The sequence below is a fragment of the Phaenicophaeus curvirostris genome, chromosome 1, assembly GCF_032191515.1.
Source record: "Phaenicophaeus curvirostris isolate KB17595 chromosome 1, BPBGC_Pcur_1.0, whole genome shotgun sequence".
Lineage (NCBI taxonomy): Eukaryota > Metazoa > Chordata > Aves > Cuculiformes > Cuculidae > Phaenicophaeus > Phaenicophaeus curvirostris.
In genome coordinates, this window is record NC_091392.1 from 192,456,881 (window position 1) to 192,471,298 (window position 14,418).

The following is a 14,418-nucleotide window of genomic DNA, read 5'->3' on the forward strand; positions in this document are numbered from 1 at the left end:
GACATGCAGCAACAGAAATTGAATGATTGTAGACTATACAATTCTTAATGTTTTAATGCAGTCAAACAATAAGAATTAATTTGAAAAAAAAATCCTTTACTAGTAAACTGACATAGTAACATGGCTAAGTAGATCTTAAGAAATGCTTTCAGGAGCTTTTAGTTACATTGGAGTAGTAAAAATACTCTTCAAGTATTATCTTTTCTTTCCACTGCTATATATGTATATCCTTTCTGACATGCTTTCCTGTTAATGCAATTATTGCCTCTGTTTCTTTGAATATATGAAAATAGCCCAAATCTATGTTAATGCTATAAAAAAGGGACATTTTTAAATTAGAAGACATGCAAAAATTATTTTTCAAAGAAAATCTCAATTAAAATTTTAATAAGTTACAAAATCTTACCCATGCTGGGAAAGTCTGTTAGTTTCCCTGCTAAAGCTAACAATGTGAGATGGTTATGACCCCCATATCAATAAAATCAGGTTGGATGAGCTAAGACTTAACAGCTATAATCAGGGGTCAAAACTGATACCCAGTGTCATAGAATTGGCCCAAAGAGCTGAAGAGTGTGTAAGTGAGATAATTTTGACTAATGTACTGAGGTGAACTGAAGAAGAGAAATGCAGTAAACCACTCCTTTAGCTACTGAAGTGCCTTCTGGAGCTCAGCTGAGACATGCAGTTGTTACTAGTGTTGTTAATTAGCTTGCTTCAAGAGCCTTGATAGCTTGCTGTGCTTGATGGTTGCACTGCCTTTCACAGAGATGCTTGGATTATCTGTAATTGATCAAAAGCTCCTTCTTTAGCTGAATTGATTGTCCTGTTGGTGGTGAGGAAAGCCTGATTTTTTTTTTTTTTTTTTTTTTTTTTTTAGGCACATCAGTGCATCCCTTCGGAACCTGTAGCAGGTGGTCTGAATAGTGATAGCTTGGCAGGATGCAGAGGAGCAAAGGAATAGCAGATTGAAATGACTGATAACCCTTTAACTTAAGAGATTTGTGTGGAGGAAAACCATTTGCTGAAACTACAGTGGCTCCCATCTTCTTTGTAGGGGTGCAGAGAAAGCATGTGACTGAAGTGGAATCCAGGAATACAGTTTTAAATAGAACACTATTGCTAGAGCAGGTCACGGACTGACAGAGAAGTGTCTGAAAGTGGGACAAACATTTTTATTCCATTTTTTAACAGGTTCTTGAGACAGAGGGACTAACTGTCTCATATCCAGTCAATTCAGGGCAGTATGTGTTTCTAAGGTGTATCTGAGGTATTTACCTTGCTTTAATCTGACTTGTTGGGAATTCTGTGTAATGAAGCAATGTGCCTATTTAATTTAGGTATCACTAACGAGGTAGAAATAGTTTTAATGAAAGCGGGTTTTCTGTAGCTGCTCTGCTGACTGTGTTTTGTGAAAGCAATGCTTGTCTTAATACACATACTCTTCTCCCAAACACAGAGTTCCTGTTAGAGATCACCATTTGTTTTTCAAAAAGTAGCATATAGCTTTCCACCTCCTGTAGCGTTATTTCTATCACTGCCTGCTGTAATCCTGTAGTTGCTTATTTAGCTGCCAAGGTTCTGCTGTAAATAAGCCGAGGGCATGAACAACTTAATGATTCTGAGTGCATCCTGTTCCCCATGCACTCTGTTTCTGTGAAACACTGAGAATCTTGGAGTTGCCAGAAACATCCCAATTACTCTAAGAAGATGAAAATAAATCTCTTTACTGGATCTTTTTCAAGAAACAGTTACTAATCTAGAATAACAATAGGTGTTATCCCAAAGCAGGCTTAACATTCCATAATTTCCAGACCTCTAAAGCTCCATGCTTTCCTTAAGGAAAACAGTTCTTAAAAAGAATAGCGGTTTTCCCAGCATTTTGCTATGTATAGGTAGTGAGGCATCAATAAAAAAAAAATGAGTTGGAAATCGTAGACAACTCTATAGCAGTTTTGAAATGTATGCATGTTCATTAGAACTTTTATTTACTTCGCAGAGTAACACTGTTAATCAACCAGAATTCAGTGTGCATGTTCTATAATGTAGTAATTGTTAATTATTGCCACAGTTCTCCAATGTTTATGTTAATTTATTTTTGTGTAGCAAACTTACATTTTTCTTAAAACCATACCTATTTGTCTTCTGTTTTAGCTGGGAACATAGTTATTCCTGGAAGTGTCCTTGAAGACAAGGCAGATACTAGTAAAACTCGTTAAGTGAGAATGACAGGAAGCAGTGGAGCAGTGATAGAACAGATGTCCATGTAGTCCCCTATTCCTCTGCTTTGTGGTGTCCTAAAGTTAAGTATGTCAGTAAGTAACTGTGCGTGACTGCCTGCGTGATCTTACAGTAGATAATGTTTCTGTGTTGCAGTGGGTACTGATAAGTGTTTTGCATAAGGTTCCCAATGACCCCCCCATGCATGTTAATTGACATCAATACTTTTGAGGAATGAGTTGGTTTCCTAGTTGTAGAACTGGGGATGCTGACTAAAGATGGCTTTTGCCATCCTCCAAAACCACCTGTGCCATCTACAGACCTCCCACAAGTGCTTACACACTTATGATCATGTGTTCAATTAGCAGCAACACTATGACAAAGCATTTGTGTGGGCAGCAAAAGATCCTTCTTGCTGGGAAGCCATGCTGTCAGCCTGCAAGCATGACATATGGAAGTGCGTAGACTTCCTTCTCAGCAGCTAGAGGAGAGGGACCTGTTGCAGCTCTACCTTTACTGAAAGATCCTGAGGAACACCGATTAATGTTTAAAAATGGAGACCCCTGTGAAAGCCAGGGCTGGAGGCAGTTCAGCATGTCTGCAAATAATTTCACATGTCTCTTGGCATATTTCACCAAGAGGTGATTACTGTGTCGTTGATCATCTGTGATGGTCTACAGTTGGAGCTAGGAGTACACACACAACTGCTAGAGCTCTGAAAATTCAGCTTCTCTCACCTCTTCAGCCAGCAAATGTCTGAGGGTCTGGGGGAAGGACTGTCCTTGCTCCTGGAAGAACCTCTAGGAGGTCTGCTCAGCAAGACTGCATTTCTGGCATGCCCCTCAAGCCTCAGTGGAATTTTCTAGCAGGTAGATCCTAGCAAACAGGAGACTTCAGAATCTACCATGAACAGGACCTGATGTTTGAGTAGAGCTGATCACCAACATCTTAGAATCATAGAATAACCAGATTGGAAGAGACCCCCCGGATCATTGAGTCCAACCATTCCTATCAAACACTAAACCATGCCCCTTAGCACCTCACCCACCCGTGCCTTAAACACCTCCAGGGAAGGTGAATCAACCACCTCCCTGGGTAGCCTCTGCCAGTGCCCAATGACCCTTTCTGTGAAATTCTTTTCCTGATGTCCAGCCTAAACCTCCCCTGGCGGAGCTTGAGGCCATTTCCTCTTGTCCTGTCCGCTGTCACTTGGGAGAAAAGTCTCCTTTTAGGTAGTTGTACAGAGCACTAAGGTCTCCCGTCAGCCTCCTCTTCTCCAGGCTAAACAACCCCAGCTCTCTCAGCCGTTCCTCGTAAGGCCTGTTTTTCAGCCCCTTCACTGGCTTTGTTGCTCTTTTCTGGACTCGTTCGAGCCTCAACATCCTTCTTGTAGTGAGGGGTCCAGAACTGAACACAGTGTTCGAGGAGCGGTCTCACCAGTGCTGAGTACAGAGGGAGAATAACCTCCCTGGACCTGCTGGTCACGCCATTTCTGATACAAGCCAAGATGCCATTGGCCTTCTTGGCCACCTGGGCACACTGCTGGCTCATGTTCAGTCGGCTGTCAACCAACACCCCCAGGTCCCTCTCCTCCAGGCAGCTTTCTAGACAGACTTCTCCCAGTCTGTAGCGCTGCAAGTGCAGGACCCGGCATTTGGCCTTGTTAAACCTCATGCCACTGGACTCTGCCCAACGGTCCAGCCTGTTCAGATCCCTTTGCAGAGCCTCCCTACCCTCCAGCAGATCAACACTTCCACCCAGCTTAGTGTCGTCCGCAAACTTGCTAAGGGTGCACTCGATGCCTTCATCCAGGTCATTGATAAAGACATTGAACAGGGCTGGACCCAGCACTGAGCCCTGGGGAACCCCACTTGTCACTGGCCTCCAGCTGGAATTAACTCCATTTCCCACCACTCTCTGGGCCCGGCCATCCAACCAGTTTTCCACCCAGGAGAGTGTGCTCTTGTCAGTATGATGCTCCAAGCCTGTGTACAAAGTAAACCCGGAGCTAAGCCCAGATGAGCTCCTGGTCTTCGCCATCCCCATCTGCCAGCCTGCAGTGGTGTCAGGCTGAGCAGACATGGGCTGGAGGAATTTGTGCTGTGGACAGAAGGGGTACCTTGCACAAAGCATGGAGGAGAGGTGGCTGCAGGGAGGCTGACAGTGCTGGGGATGTTGGAGCTCTCCCTGGGAGTCCACTGTCATGCAGGCAGCCAACTAAAAGCATGCTTAACCTCCTTCCTAAGCTTGGGGACTTAACAAGTTGGAGGTGAGTCATCTAATTTAATAAATCGGAGGCCATTTCAAGGACTGCAGCCCAATTATGCTACATGTTGTACATATCCTTAAAAGTATTTGTGGAGAAATAGGATCCATATGGGCAGATCCTTACTGGTGAGCACATCCTGCTGAAGAACAGCTTTGAGTATCTGCCTGCAGAGATCAGGCTTAGGAGTATTCAGGTCTTAATTTATAGAATTTATAGTGCTGAACAATTCTCAGGAGGAGGGAGGGATCTGTAGGAGGTACAGTGTAAAGTGGTTGGTGCTGTGACATGCATATCCCGCCCCAAAGAGTGGGGCTTGCTGCCTATGCCTTGGTGTGAAGCTCTGTGCTCCAGGAATAAGCAGGACTATCGGTCTGGCCTGAATTTCTCCCTGGAGGAGTGAGGCAGATGATATCATTGTTGGAATTGTTTGGACGTTGTAAAGGTATTTACTGAAATGAGAAAAATATGGTTTTAATTCCTTTTTTAATAATAAAAAAGTAATAGAGAGCTATGAGTGCCAGGAACCTCACTGAGAAAGGGTCTTTGTACTCTGGAGGGCTTTGCTTTGCCTAATGAATAAGTGTTTCTAAGTCAATTTTTGATTCATATTGTGCATGTGCGTGTGTATATGCATATAAAGTATGTAAAGCCAGATGAAGTTTCTTGGTTATCTTGCAAATGTCAACTTTGCTGAGCAGTACTTTGATTAAGAACCATGCCCAGAGTCAAAGGCACATGTTCCTCGGAGTTTTTGTCCATGCCATACAGAGTTCCTTCTGAACCCTGTGCCCTAAGATCCAAGCACACAGCTGGTACATTAGTAAAATACATGAGCCTAAACTTGTACTAATTATTAGTTTCCATTCCCCTCTGAAATATTAAGTGGAGGTATGCAACTGAGCAGTGGCTTCCAAGTTCATCATACAAAACTACACCTTCCAAATCAATGTACGTAAAGTAGAGTACCCTGTTCAGTGTCTGCAGAGATAGCAGAAAGCTTGAGGGAATTACTGCTTGGCAGCTGAGTGGACTTTTCTCCGTTTAGCTGATTCTGTAAACTTTAATCCTGTAAGTGTATCATCATTGCAGAAGATGTGTTATGGAGAAACCTCTGGTTTTGGTGTGTGTTTTGGAAAATATAAAGGCACCTTTCTGCATTATAAAAGCTAGATTTGCAAAGTACCTGTAATACATAGAATTTGACATCAGATATTCCTGTATTTTCCAGACTATGTCACCTTCTTATTCCAGCAGTGAGGATAATGGAACAGATTTGCAACTCTAGTCCTGATTCTGCATACCTTTTCAGGTAGAACTATTACAGCTAGAGCCTGGATGCTGTTTCCCATCTGAGAGTGCATCATTGCTTCTGGGAAACTTTTCAAGGGGAAAAAAAAAGGCTAAAAATGCTTACGCAGCCATTTTCTGCACTGTTTGTTTCTCCCAGGTATGCTTAAGGTACTGCACACCTTGCTACCATATAGCCCTTCTGGTCTCACCACTCTTCTCCCAGCAGTGATCCTGAAAGAACTTCAAGGTGGAGGGGTCTCTTTCCAGGGTTGGGTGCTCTTCTTCCTCTTCTTCTGCTCCTTTTGTGACTAACCTGCTCTCCTCTAAGATCATGCATTTCTTTTTTTTTTTTTTAAACAATTTTAAAATTTGCCTTTTTGATATATCCCTTCATTTTAATCCTGATTTGAAGAATAGAAAAAAACCATTGTATTTCATTTCTACTGTTAAGTATTGCATATGCTATATTTTTGTTCTACTTTATTTCTTTTACTTCCTTCTCAAATTCAGGACACAATCCTCCATTTTTTTTTATTATTTTTTTTGTCTACAAAGTTGCATTCACTTCTCCATTCCAGTTCATGTGTCAGTCATTGATTCTGATCTTTACCAGACACTTCTGTTCTGACCAGGACAAATTTGCAACATGTATGATATTAGCTTTACAGTTTAAACAAACCAAACCATCCATTTACTTACTTAGCCTCATGTTTCTCCCCCCATCCTAAAATGCAGCTTTTATGCATCCCAGTTGAAAAAATGCAGCAAGTTGCTTTTCAGTTTTCTTCAAATACCATTATTCTTCAAATATTAAATAAAGATTTGTGCTTCTGTAATCTTGGCTATGCAGGGTGCCCAGACAAGCGAACTACCTTCACAGCCTTCAGAGAAAAGGTGACCTTTAAACAGCTTGAACTGACTGAAGAAGTTTCTAGGCTTTTCACTGGAGTGTCCTCTTCAGTGTCCCCTCAGATGTGAGTGCAGGAAAGCCCTTTCTACAGTATTGTGTATTAATCAGTAATCTGTGATCCTAAATAGCATGACCCTCCCCTCTGCCAAGGGGAGGGTCACGGTTGCAGCTTGTACAGTCAAGTTATACTTCGAACAGTTACTTGTTCTGCTTACTCCTTCTTGGGTTGGCCAGCTTCTTGTTGGCACATTCCTTACCTGTTGATTAAATGAAATACGGAGCAAACCATCATGGATGGCTAAAAATTTGCAATGTTTCTACTGTTTCTTTCCTCATAAATCAAGAATGTTGTGAGTTGTGATGGTCACACGGTCAGTGAACTGCTGAGCATGATTAGCTGAAGATGTTCTAGCAATGAGGATTGGAGTTAGACACCAGGTTGTATGGATCCGTACTTTGCTGTTGGACCAGATCATATCAATCCATATGTTTCTCTATTTGCACTTCTTATCTGCAGTGATTCTGAGATTTTAAAATGTTGATTTTTACCATTACAGTCAGCTCCCTACTATTGGGCGTGAGTAGTAAATCTTGCTGATTATAGCCTGCTCTGTTGTACTGTTCTCTGGTCTTTGCAGGCAGACTTCACCCTGTGTTCTGCCTGTGCTCCAAGCAGACTGGGAACCAGGAACCTGCAGTTGCAAGCTGGGTCAATGCACCTTCTTGAAGATGAGGAGACGGCTCCAGGATTCCTGTTTGGCTAGGGATGCAGGTTGGACATAGTCTCTTTTGTATGCAAAAGATTATGTAGTAATCACAGTGATTTTTGTAATATTTTCTATTTCATCAATCTGTTCATTTTCATAAAATCTCTGGGGTGTAAGTCCCAATTACCAGATATCTGAAGTGACTGTGGCCCTCGTTTGGTCACGTGAAAAATTTGTAGTGAATCAGGACACTATATCAAAGTCTGCCAAAGCTGTGCCAAGTGATATAAAACAATGTTTCTAGCCTGGGAGACTTACAGATATGACATGATATGACACTTAAAGGAGTAGTAGGGTTGGGTTAGTTTGAGGTAAATGAACATACAGTCCATGGTATTCCTAAGAGCTACAAAGACAGCCCCTCCTAACGTCAGTATCCATTTGTATTTGTGCTTTGTCAGAAGTGGATAAGGAAGGATCACCAGGACAGGAGGAATCTTAGAAGCTCATTCCATGTGGTTTTGGTTATTTAGGTGTTGTCTTCTCCAATAAAAACACCGACTGCTCTTGACAGCAGTTTGTGAACCATCCTCTTCACACTGACGCTTGTACCCTGAGTCTGAGCATCTCTGCAGAAAAGAAGGTGGGAACATGTTGGAGACAGGAATGTGAGTGTAGGGAACAAGTGTAAGTGAGTAGCATCTATTAAAAATATTAAATATCCACAGCTGACTCAGAAACCAATCTCCCTTATTTATCTAATACAAAAATTTGATATTGTAATTTCTTCATTCACAGCAAATCAGTATTTCCTGAAGTATAGTGATACTTTCCCTGAGCTGAGCAGAGTTCCACTAGGATTTTAATTTACAGACAATTTGGTAATATCTTATTACATGTAGGGGTTGTGCTAGGTCAGATAAAAATGTGTCTTGCATTCCTTGGTTGTCCCAGAGCTGCCGTGCAGTAGATATTTCAGTATGCTAAAGGCATAAAGAGTTTTAAGTACGCAGTTTTAGAATTCTTCTATTTGAATGTATCATAGCCTTTACAGAGTAACCACATCTCCTGGGCTGGGAAAGAATTTGGGAAGAGCGCTATAAAATAATTGGTATTTTATATTCAACCATAATGCTGAATAATAATAAAAAATATTTTATAAATAAACAGTCATAATCTAGTGTGAAATGTAATTTTATGAAATATGAATACTCTCAAGATTAGATTTAAGAGAAATTAAGGCAAACTGGTGCGGTTAGGTATCAGGAAAATGTTCCATTTTAAAAACAATTTAATTCATTCTGAACCATGCAGGAAAATAGATCAATTCACAGATCATTCATCCAGTTTGCAGAATGTTTTGGTTGAAAAACTTGGATGAATACTGTATAAAATCATGTGTTCATGCCATCTGAATCATTCATAATAAAGACATTAGAGTGGATGCACAGCTGAACAATAAGCAGATCTTTTGTCTAGGGTTGGGGGTTTTTGCTTGCTTTTAGAGATAAGTAACAGTTACTGCAGCAGGGTGAGAGGAAGAACATTTTTGATATTTGAACAAGCTGGCATTCCTTTTACATGTGGAATAAAAACATGTTGTATTACAGACAAGTCACCTTGGACCTGACATTCTTACATTTCCTTCCTGTATTAAAAAAAAGCAAGGAATAAGAAGCAAAACCGTATACTAAGAAAAAAAAGATGGCAGTAACAATTTCTCACTAGGGATGCAACATGGGCAAATAAAACTTTGGTTTCCGCATAAGTGAGATCTGAGGTAAATGCAAAATGATTGTGTATGTGCAAATTTCCTGCAGTCCTTGAAATCAGTGTGTTTCAGAACAGACCTTCCAGATGCTGCATTTAAATCTTGAAAAGTTGTTTTGGAGACTTATCCCCTATTTACAATTCAGTACAAGCTCAGCAGAACTAAATGGGAAATTGTGGCTTTTTCTGTGCTCTCAGCACTTCACTATATTTGTGTCTAATATGTAAAAAATGATGTTCATATGTCCATTGTGTGATATTGTTTCCTTGCCATCTCTTAACACATGATTCAGCTCAAGCATTTGGCTGACTCTTCCTGAGCATGCAAGCACACATTGTGATGTAAGGAATTATTAAAATGAAAACCCCACTGTGTAACAAAGGCCATTTTAAAGCTCAAGAACAGTTGTTCCTACAACTATTTGAAAAGGACACGTATTTTGCAGCAGTCTCTAAAGTACACTAGGCAGTGCATAAGTGTAATACTTAGAGGCCAAAAAGAGAAATGACATATTCATCAGCTGCAGAGACCCCCACCCGAGGAGATACAATAGTGGACCTGATGGTCACCAATACAAGCAAACTCACCAGTGATATTAGGATCGGAGGCAGCCTGGGCTGCAGTGATCATGCACTGGTGGAGCTCAAGGTCCAGAGGGATATGAGAGAGGGAAGAACTATATTCAGGACACTAAATTTCAGGAAAGGAGACTTCCAGCTCTTCAAGGAATTACTCGGTAGGATCCCCTGGGACATGGTCCTCAAAGACAAGGGAGCGAACAGAGCTGGAAAATATTCATGGATGCTTTCCATAAAGTGCAAGAGCGCTCAGTCCCCATATGTAAAACATCAGGCAGGGAAGGGAAGATACTGGTGTGGCTGAGTCAAGACCTGTTGGTTAAACTAAAGAAGAAGAGAGAAGTGCACAGGCAGTGCAAGCAGGGACGGGTAACCTGGGACGTGTATAGGGACACTGCCCAGTTGTGTAAGGAGGAAGTCAGGAAGGCCAAGGTGCAGCTGGAGCTAAACTTGGCAAGAGAAGTAAAGACTAACAAGAAGGGCTTCTACAGGTACTTCAATCAAAAGAGGAAGGTCAAAGAGAACGTATCCTCACGGATGGCTGGGAATGGTGACCTCATATCAACAGAGACGAGGAGAAGGTTGAGGTACTGAACAATTTTTTGCCCCAGAACTGCTCTCCTCACCCCTCCTAGGTTATGGGACAGCAAGATGGTGACCGGGGGGTAAACCCCTTCCACTATAGAGGAGGATCAGGTTCGTGACCACCTGAAGAACCTGAACATTTATACGTCTATGGGACCTGATGAGATGCATCCCAGAGTCCTGAGGGAATTGGCCGATGTGATTGCCAAGCCACTCTCCATGACATTTGAAAAGTCGTGGCAACCAGAAGTCTCTGGTGACGGGAAGAAGGGTAACATTGTGTCCATATTTAAAAAGGGCAGAAAAGACAACCCTGAGAACTACTGACCTGTCAGCCTCACCTCTGTGCCTGGGAAGATCATGGAACAGATCTTCCTAGAAGTTATGCTAAAGCACATGGAGGATATGGAGGTGATTAATGGCAGCCAGCACGGCTTCACCAGGGGCAAATCCTGTATGACCAACTTAGTGGCTTTCTATGAGGGGATGACCACAGCACTGGACATGGGTAAACTGACAGATGTGATCTAGCTAGACTTATGTAAAGCCTTTGACATGGTTCCCCACAACATCCTTCTCTCTAAATTGGAGAGAGGTGGATTTGACGGGTGGAAGGTACAGTGGATAAGAAACTGGTTGGATGGTCATATTCAGAGAGTAGTGATCCATGACAAGTGGTGTCCTTCAGGCGTCTGTACTGGGCCCAGTGCTGTTTAATATCTTCATCAACGATATTGACAGCGAGATTGAGTGCACCCTCAGCAAGTTTGCAGATGACACCAATCTGAGTGGTGTAGTTGCCACACCAGAAGGACGGGATGTCATCCAGAGGGACCTGGACAGGCTGGAGAAGTGGGGCTGTGAGAACCTCATGAGGTTCAACAAGGCCAAGTGCAAGATCCTACACCTGGGGTGGGGCAACCCCCTATTTCAGTACACAATGGGGGATGATGTGATTGAGAGCTGCCCTGCAGAGAAGGACTTGGTGGTGCTGGTCAATGAGAAATTCCACATGAGCTGGCAATGTGCACTCGCAGACCAAAAGGCTAACCATATCCTGGGCTCCATCAGAATAAGCGTGGCCAGCAAGTCAAGGGAGGTGATTCTCCCCCTCTTTTCCTCTCTTGTGATCTCTCATCTGGAGTACTGTGTCCAGTTCTGGAATCCTCAATGTAAGAAGGATATGGAGCTGTTGGAACGGGTCCAAAGGAGGGCTACAAAGACGATCCAAGGGCTGGAGAACCTTCCCTATGAGGACAGGCTGAGAGGAGTTGGGCTTGTTCAGCATGGAGAAGTGAAGGCTCTGAGGAGATCTTACAGCAGTCTTCCAGTACCTGGAAGGAGCCTACAAGAGAGCTGGAGAGGCACTATTCATAAAGGCTTGTGGTGACAGGACAAGGGGGAATGGGTATAAACTGGAGAGGGGCAGATTTAAACTAGACATTAGGAAGAATTTCTTCACTATGAGAGTGGTGAGACACTTGAATAGGTTGCCAAGGGATGCTGTGGGTTGCCCATCCCTGGAGGTGTTTAAGGCCAGGTTGGATGGGGCCTTAGGTAACCTGATCTAGTGGGACGTCTCTGCCCATGGCAGGGGGCTTGGAACTAGATGAACTTTAAGGTCCCTTCCAACCCAAACTGTGATTCTATAGGTCTTTCTTGGTTTTGTTTGCTTTTACTTTTAGGAATAAACTGTCCCCATGTCTCATTATGGATGAAAAAATACTGGCTCTTCTTTTTGTTCTCAAAATGTCACTGTTGCTGTCACACAGGGTTGGGGTTGGAAATAGGAACGGATATGAGGACTGCTGATGTGACCTCAGCTGTTCCTTTTAGAGCTACCAGTAACTGGCAGAGCTTGGCTCCTTCTCCCTGTGCAAGCAGAGGTGGGATATGATCTACAAATCTGTTCCTGTGTTCCACATCTTTCACCCATGCATGGTCTTGCTGAAGGAGGAGAGGTTCACCAGAAAGTACCAGCTCCTTTGCAGTGATGTGAAGACATCTCCCATCCTCCTTGACTTTGTCACTAGTAGGAGGTCCTCCAGGTTTCACAAATGAGTGAAACCCCTGTCTTAAGCTGTATGTCCAGGCACCTCTGCACCAGGGGAGGTTCAGATTGGACATTAGGAAAAACTTCTCTGAAAGGGTTATCAAGCACTGGCATGGGCTGCCCAGGGGGGTGATTGAATCACATCCCTGGAGGTATTTAAAAGAAGGATAGATAAAGTGCTTAGGGATATGATTTAGTAATAGACAGGCACAGTTAGACTTGATGATCTCAAAGATTTTTAATAACCTAGGGTTTCTATGATTCCATCTTGTGGATATGGCAGAGACTAGTATGGTCAGGCATGTGAAAAGCATGAATGACTGCTGCTAAGCTGCCACTGAAGGTGATGCCTTCTGGAAGTGGTTTCGCCCAGCCAGGCAGGATGCCATCACCTACCTGCACCATCTCAGCATGGGAGAGTGGGCCCAGTGCCATTCTGCTGGTGTAGGAGAGGATCTACCAGAGCAGGAGGATGTGGAAGGACAAAGGAGTGAATATCTTATGTGGTTTGTGCTATTTCTTCTAGTTTTATTCCCCATTGCCTTCAAAACAGCAGTTAGATATTTAAAAGCAGGATTTCGTAGCAGTGGGAGTTGTCACAGGGAACTTCAGCAGATCCTTTCCCTGTTTTTTTATCTCCTAAACTTTCAGGATCCCGATTTATGTGTGACTCTTTCCATAATGCTCTCCAGCAGAGTTACTTTGATCCTGTCCAGAGGAAGGATGGCTCACAGACCTCAAAATCTGTTTGCTCAGCTGTGTGTACATTTTTTTTTCCCTCACAAAACCTTTCATTTCTCAGTTTTGTTGTTGATTTGGGGCTTTTGGGGTTGTCAGGTTTTTGTTCTGGGTTTGGGGTTTTTTTTTTGTATTTTTATTTAAGGAGAAAGATTAGTCAAGTTAATTTCCACAAGAGTTTTATTTGGCTCCAAGATCAACTTTATTGTGGTGCTGCTGATGATCCTTCTCTTTTCCTTCTACACAGTGGTTGTGACAGGTTGGAGCACCTAATTTTTGAAAGAAGACAGCCCAGAAAATAAGGAAAATGTAACAGCTGGAGAAATTAAGCTCTGAAGGCTGGAATGGTTTCCTCATGCAGATTTTTCCAAATCTCAGCTAAGAAGGGGCATGGCTCACTGAGAAAATGTGTGCCCTGTAAAATAAAAAGATTAGAAAACCACTTTATAGCTTGTGAGATTTATGGTTGCAGAACAAATGGCTGTAGTTCACTTGGCCTGTAGCTCTAAAGGAAGCCAAGCCAAACCATTTGAAAGCTTTGTTTCAAGAGGAAAGCCCAGACCCCCATTACGTGGTTCTTTGTAAATGATGGGAATACTGGAAAGGGTATTGTGTGTCCTGCAGCACCCCTCAGCTACCACTTTATGTTGCTTGCATGTGGTAATATTGAAAGGTAAATTTGTTCCAAATGTCCCAGCACAGTGGAAATGTCAACCTGGAAAGCCAGTGATGGAGCAGAGATTTAAAAATATGTATAAGGGAGAGAGTGCAGAGATGTGTGGTGTGACCTTTTTTCTGTCCCTTGGAGCAATACAAACACAAGGCATGGCATTGCCTCACTCGATCACAACTGAAGTTGTTTTGGGATTAGCAGAGCCAAAGGAGCTTAATTTTATCTGGATTTGTGTCTCTAAGAGGAGCTAGCCTGTGTGGATTCTCTGATGTCTGATAAAGGGTGAGGCCGCATTCAGCCGTTTCCTATAGTGAGGGGAACTTAAAGATCTCCGTCTCCTGTAGCTCTGCAGGATCTGTCTTCCTTGCCCATATTTGTATGAAATTGGCCAGTTGGTTCAGAGGTACTAGTGGAAAGCTAGATAAGCTGACGCAAATACCCCAGCACATTTGCAGGGTTTTAAAAATTCTTTTTCTTTCAGAAATTGGACTAAAAATACCAAGTCAAAGAATAGTATGTGTAAGAGCATGCAGAACTGTTAACACTATTTGTGTCTGGCAACTTAGTATATTATAGCAGACAAACAAGGTAATAGATTTACTTTTTCGTGTTGAAAATTATATTAGG

The 14,418-nt window shown here is 42.6% G+C and overlaps 1 long non-coding RNA gene across 1 annotated transcript; it reads left to right on the forward strand.

Moving 5' to 3' along the window:
• The first annotated feature begins 7,330 nt into the window (after positions 1 to 7,330).
• On the forward strand, positions 7,331 to 13,431 carry LOC138716854 (uncharacterized). Its single transcript, XR_011336754.1, has 3 exons — positions 7,331 to 7,458; positions 10,234 to 10,329; positions 13,366 to 13,431. It is a non-coding gene; the product is annotated as an uncharacterized lncRNA (long non-coding RNA).
• The last annotated feature ends 987 nt before the right edge of the window (positions 13,432 to 14,418 follow it).